At 43.9% G+C, this 6,856-nt stretch overlaps 1 protein-coding gene across 1 annotated transcript in view; it reads right to left on the bottom strand.

Moving 5' to 3' along the window:
• Positions 1-6,094, bottom strand: part of INSC (INSC spindle orientation adaptor protein) — a 226,189-nt gene extending 220,095 nt beyond the window's left edge. Inside the window, exon 1 of the mRNA XM_034770348.1 lies at positions 5,959-6,094. The gene's annotated coding sequence lies outside the window, so the exon portion shown is untranslated. The remainder of the gene's footprint in view (positions 1-5,958) is intronic.
• Positions 6,095-6,856: the final 762 nt, after the last annotated feature.

Genomic DNA, 6,856 nt, shown 5'->3' on the forward strand with positions numbered 1-6,856 from the left:
GGGGGGGGGGGGGGGGGGGGGGGGTTGGAGGGTTCATCAAGGAGAAACAAACAGAAGTTTCACACAGTAGCCTGGCCAGTCACAAAACTCGTTTTCAAAGCTTCTCTGATGCGCACCGCGCCCTGCTGTGCTCCTCTAACCGCCCTGGTGTCTGGCTGCGCGTAATCAGCGGCCAGGCGAGTTGCCTCAACCTCCCACCCTGCCATAAAGGTCTCCCCCTTACTCTCACAGATATTGTGGAGCGCACAGCAAGCAGCAATAACAATGGGGATATTCTTTTCGCTGAGGTCTGAGCGAGTCAGTAAGCTGCGCCAGCGCGCTTTTAAACGTCCAAATGCACATTCCACCACCATTCGGCACTTGCTCAGCCTGTAGTTGAACAGGTCCTGACTATTGTCCAGGCTGCCTGTGTATGGCTTCATGAGCCATGGCATTAAGGGGTAGGCTGGGTCCCCAAGGATCACGATAGGCATTTCAACATCCCCAATGGTCACTTTCTGGTCCGGGAAGAAAGTCCCTTCCTCAGCTTTCGAAACAGAGCAGAGTTCCTGAAGACGCGAGCATCATGTACCTTTCCCAGCCATCCCACGTTGATGTTGGTGAAACGTCCCTTGTGATCCACCAGGGCTTGCAGCAGCATTGAAAAGTACCCCTTGCGGTTTACTTAGTCGGTGGCTTGGTGCTCCGGTGACAAGATAGGGATATGGGTTCCGTCTATGGCCCCGCCACAGTTTGGGAATCCCATTTCAGCAAAACCATCCACTATTGACTGCACGTTGCCCAGAGTCACTACCCTTGCTATCACCAGGTCTTTCATTGCCCTGGCAAATTGGATCACAGCAGCCCCCACAGTAGATTTGCCCACTCCAAATTGATTCCCGACTGACCGGTAGCTGTCTGGCGTTGCAAGCTTCCACAGGGCTATCGCCACTCGCTTCTCAACTGTGAGGGCTGCTCTCATCTTGGTATCCTGGTGTTTCAGGGCAGGGGAAAGCAAGTCACAAAGTTCCATGAAAGTGCCCTTACGCATGCGAAAGTTTCGCAGCCACTGGGAATCGTCCCATACCTGCAGCACGATGCGGTCCCACCAGTCTGTGCTTGTTTCCCGGGCCCAGAATCGGCGTTCCACGGTATCAACCTGCCCCAGTGACACCATGATTTCCACATTGCTGGGGCCTGTGCCTTGTGAGAGGTCTATGTCCATGTCAATTTCCTCATCACTCTCGTCGTCGTGCTGCAATCGCCTCCTCGCCTGGTCCGGGTTTCGCCTTGGCATGTTCTGGCTCTGCATATACTCCAGGACAATGCGCGTGGTGTTCATAGTGCCCATAATTGCCGCGGTGATCTGAGCGGGCTCCATGATCCCAGTGCTAGCTATGGCGCCTGGTCAGAAAAAAGGCGCGAAAGTAGTATCTGATGGACCAGGAGAAGGAGGGAGGGAGGGAGGGAGGGCCGAGTGACGACATGGCGTACAGGTACAGGAACAGGGAGAAACACAAACAACTGTCACACAGAATGGTCCCCCCAAAGATTAAACTGGAAACCCTGGGCTTAGCAGGCCGTTGATTTCACGGAGGAAGGGGAAGCAAATGAACACAGAACAAATCTATTTTTTACATCTTAAGGTGGCAGCCGACGCTGCAGCATGAGTGACAGCCATACCAGTATGACGATGACGGATACCAATCATAATATACCATCATCTGCCAAAAGGCAAAGGGCTGCTGCTGTGTAGCAATGCAGCCCCACGTCTGCCAGCCCCACGTCCGCCAGCACCCAGCATCGCCCTCGGCCTCTTCTGGGTGCTTAGCAGACAATATTGGGCAATTGGCAGAAAATAGTATATTATGACTGGTAACCGTCATCATCAAAACAGTAGCATGTCTGCCCAGGTGGCCATGATTGACAGCCATACCAGTATGATGACGACGGGTACCAGTCATAATATACCATCGCCTGGAAGGGGCTGGTGCAATGCAGCACTACGACTGCCAGCCCCACGGCTATCACTCATGCTACACCGTCTACCGCCAAAAGGCAGTTAGCAGCTGCTGCTGTGTAGCAATGCAGTCCCACGTCTGCCGGCACCCAGAGGACATATGGTGACGGTGAGCTCAGCTGAGCTGAGCGGGCTCCATGCTTGCCGTGGTATGTTGTCTGCACAGGTAACCCAGGTAAAAAGGCGCGAATCTATTGTCTGCCGTTGCTGTGACGAGGGGGGAGGGGCCTGACGACATGTACCCAGAACCGCCCGCGACACTGTTTTGCATCATCCGGGCATTGGGATCTCAACCCAGAATTCAAAGAAAAGGCGCGAACCGCTTCTCGGCTCGAGCTGTGGCGCAAACGTAGTATCTGACGGCCTAGGGGAAGGAGGGAGGGGGGCCGAGTGACGACATGGCGTACAGGCACAGGGAATTAAAATAAAGAACGGTGGCTGTGCATCCGGGAGAGACACAAACAACTGTCACAGCCTGGTCCCCCCCAAAGATTAAACTGAAAACCCTGGGTTTAGCAGGCCGTTGATTTGACGGAGGGAGGGGGAAGCAAATGAATACAGAGAAAATCTATTTTTTTACATCTTAAGACGACGGTGCAGCGTGACTGATAGCCCTCGGCATCTTTCTGGGTGCTTGGCAGCAAATACGGGGCGGTGTATGACGATGGTCTTCAGGCCTATTGCACGAGCTGCTGCTCAGGGAAGACTCTGCTAACGTGCGATGACCCGACTTGTAATAGGCCGGCTAACAGTCATAATACACCATTTACTGCCAAAAGGCAAGCCCCACGGCTGCCAGCACCCAGATCGCCGATGAAGGCTACCAGTCTACTGCACCGTCTACCGCCAAAAGGCAGTTAGCAGCTGCTGCTGTGTAGCAATGCAGTCCCACGTCTGCCGGCACCAAGAGGACATATGGTGACGGTGAGCTCAGCTGTGCTGAGCGGGCTCCATGTTGTCTGCACAGGTAACCCAGGTAACCCAGATAAAAAGGCGCGAATCTATTGTCTGCCGTTGCTGTGACGGGGGAGGGAGGGGCCTGACGACATGTACCCAGAACCGCCCGCGACACTGTTTTGCATCATCTGGGCATTGGGATCTCAACCCAGAATTCCAAGGGGCGGCGGAGACTGCGGGAACTGTGGGATAGCTGTGGGATAGCTCCCCATAGTGCAATGCTCCGGAAGTCGACGCTAGCCTCGTACTGTGGACGCGGTCTGCCGACTAGAGCACCTAGAGCATTTTATTGTGTGGACATACACAATCGGCTGTATACAACCGATTTCAATAAAACCGGCTTCTATAAATTCGAACTAATTTCGTAGTGTAGACATACCCTAAGAATATTAGCACCTTAACTATCCTAGAAAATAACTGAAGAGGTTTAAGCTTGAAGGGACACACTTTGCAGAATTTTTCTGGAAGTCTTGTTGCCAATCGAAAGTTATTCTTCATTCCTGTTCAAGTGCTATTTGGAAAAGCAGAACAGAGAGGCAAGGCAAAGGTATTTTACACCACCTTTATGCTTCCTGGGAGCCACTCTGACTTGCATCTGGCTACCTATGGCTGTTCCAGATGCCAGAATAGCCAGAGAACAGTAGGCTTCTAGCCATGCTCCCTTTTCAACAGGAACAGCTCCTATGAGTGGAGGGTACCAAGGGGCAATAACACAGTGCCACCTGGTAGTATCTGAGGATTCCCCATGCATCAGGGGAATTCTTTATGAGCCAGTTCTATATATTTTATGGCTCCTTTGTGCTGGCAGAGCCACAAAGGGACTATAGGAGAATGAAGAATTGGGTCCATTCACTACACTTTAGTGCTTAAGTGCCTGAACAAAAATGTGACAAAGAGAAAGCTGAAGAAATTTGAGGGGGGGGGGGCATTCACACTAATATAATTAGTTATGCCAGGTGGCAAATTCAGAATGCCCTGCCTTCCAAAACCCTATTTATTCTCAGTCCCGAGGAATGCATGTTTTCACTTTACTTACCTAGTAAATACTTAGGCTTGTAGATGATTCCTATACAGGCAAATTTATGGGAAAAAAATTTCTGTCACTATATTATCTTGTATGTGCTTTCTATGCAATATTCATCAAGCCCATTTTATATCCTGTTTCTCCACCAGAGTTCTCTACTATGTACCAAGCATGTCATTTTTAGCATTCACATGGGTGAATGAAAAGTAAAAATTCACGGCAATGGTTGTAAAAAAAATCAAAGACTGAGCAAGCTGACCATTTGATTTTTCATTGAAATAAAATGTGCCAATGGAAGTTCTGCACCATGTTATTTAATATTGTCTTCGGAACATAGCACCTCATCATTCAGCTTTATCTTGGGACAATATTCGCATACAACGTTACCTTATACAATGCTACCACATGTGAAAAGCCATACAGCAAAAAATATATATAAAAGAGCAAAACAAAACTTAGAATTCAAAGTAATAAGAACAGATTAAAAATATATGTAAAATCTATACAACTGAAATGGAGCATCATGTCATGTACTATTCATTCAGTCCTTCTGAGCGCCATAAAAAATGTAGTTTCTTTTGACAGGTGCAACACAATTCCATTCCCCCAACAAGATGTGTAAAACTTTCAGTTAGACTTTCAGTATGAAAAATAAAATTAAATATCAAAGGAACAGGCACACAGCCTGATCCTGAAAAGACTTTACAAGTGAGTAACTTCACTTACGTGGATAGTCCATTGATTCTAGTGGGACTAGTCATGCATGCTTAACCATATTCATAAGTCTTTTAAAGATCAGGCCCCAAAACTGCATTTAAAACTATTTTATTGCAAAAAAAATAAAACCTTTTCTCTTATTATTCTAGTGCCTAATGACCTTGGCTCGAATCTGTGTGCCTCAGTTAGCTAAAAAAAAAAGTAAATAATAAGGCTGTTTTCGTAAGAATGTCTCCAGCTCAGGAGGCTCTCAGTACTAAGGCATTTCCCAACCCCATCTGGAGTTGAACCACATTAAACAAAAAAATATAAAGCTAGATATTGCATTACTGTTTTTTTCATTCTGTAAGTCTGTGGAAACTGCCACATATACAGCTAAGGAAAAGTATTCATCCTAGTAATAGCTTTCCCTTTCTAATGGGAAATATTTTCATCACTGTATGCAAATGTTATAAATATAAACATAAGAACCAGATCTCAGCTAGTATCGACTTCAGAGATATGACACTGTACACAAGTTGAGGATCTGACTCACAATATATTATAAACTGATGATATATACACATATGATGAATAAGATACAAATGTATGAATACAAATCTTGTGCAAAGGAGAAAGAAGAAATCTTATGGAGTGATTCACTAGTAAATATCTACTTTTCTAATTTATACTCAGAGCTTATTAAAATTCTGGTGCTTAATGTAGTGCAAGTTTCTCTGATAGAAAGAAACAATTAAATTAACTAAATTCTATTTTTCAATAGCATTACATTTAACATACTGATTGCTATTAAATCCCCAACAACAATTATTGTAGTCCAGACAACTCAGAAGGCTATCAACAAATACTGTCATGGCACAATAATTGTTTACTTTAGTTTTCATCAAGTGGATACAAACCAATACAAATTTCTGTTTGTTTCACTTAAATTGCCATTTATCTGTTTTGCTTCTTATGGTCCCACAAAACTTAGTGGGAAGCTGATAATCCACAGTACAGCACTGAAGGGAGGAATCTGATGTACTGTAACTGAAGTTTTCATAAGAAGTTTATGTACTGTATATTTAAACTCAGCTATGTATTAACTTTATTTTTCTAAACAGTGAAAGACTACACATTATAGTTATAGGGCGAACACTAAAACAATTCTAAGACTGCCTAGGCAAACAGTAGAGTTTTATTTCCCTACTAAAATTGTACACAAAAAGAGTAGAAAGTGCTACTTCAATACTTCAAATCAAAGCCAAAAAAGTTAACTCACCAATTTGAGATAGTATATTCAGTAAATCGGATGAACGGCAGAGGTTTTTTTGTTTTTTTGTTTTTCCCAGAAAACAAAAGTTGCAGAAGAAACAGGCAAAAATAACCAAACTACTGCAAACTAGTGTAAATCTTCTCTCTCTCACTCCCTCCATTCATCTACTTAAATACTGCTAAAGACTAAGAGGACGTTAAAAAAATTGCTCTCAGCAAAGACTACATCCTCTTGTCAGTCAAATGCTGCATAGTTTCAGCTAGGCATCCATCCAAAAAGATGTGGAATTATTCTATTTTTGTCTCCCATTGCAGTGGAAACATTTTTACAGATTTGTGGTGAGGAATTAATTTTTATAGTGGTCAGCTAGTGGGGGAAATGTAATTAAAGACCCTGTTAAACTTAAGTCTGCCCAAAGAGGAGGAGCTGAATACATTTGGAGATAAATAATACCCTTACTACATTAAAGTCTGACACAGAAGTACAATAAAAACTTTCACCCAAGCTAAGAATCCAGATGTAGTTTACCAAAAGAAAACTGTAAGCACTTTTTAATAACAGCAAGGTTGTCATCAGCAATGTGACTATAATATATTTTCAGTGAATGTGGACCTAAATTTTAAAAATGAAATAATTTTGGTAAAAAACTTTTTTGTATGTTTTTACAGAGAAACTTAAATATTTTTATTACCACCCATGCTATGCCTGGTATGTTACTGTTTTTATTCAACACAGGTGTTTCCTTTATAAGTGTTTCACATTTCACCTACTGGCAACTTATAAAATAAACCTTCTAAATTTCTGACTTTGTAAAATTCTATATATGGAAATACATCTTGGATATGATATACTTTGTTCTTTTGCATTTAATTTAGTTTTTATTATACTGATATGAAAGTACAGT

The sequence above is a fragment of the Trachemys scripta genome, chromosome 4 (genome assembly GCF_013100865.1).
Source record: "Trachemys scripta elegans isolate TJP31775 chromosome 4, CAS_Tse_1.0, whole genome shotgun sequence".
Taxonomy (NCBI): Eukaryota; Metazoa; Chordata; order Testudines; family Emydidae; genus Trachemys; species Trachemys scripta.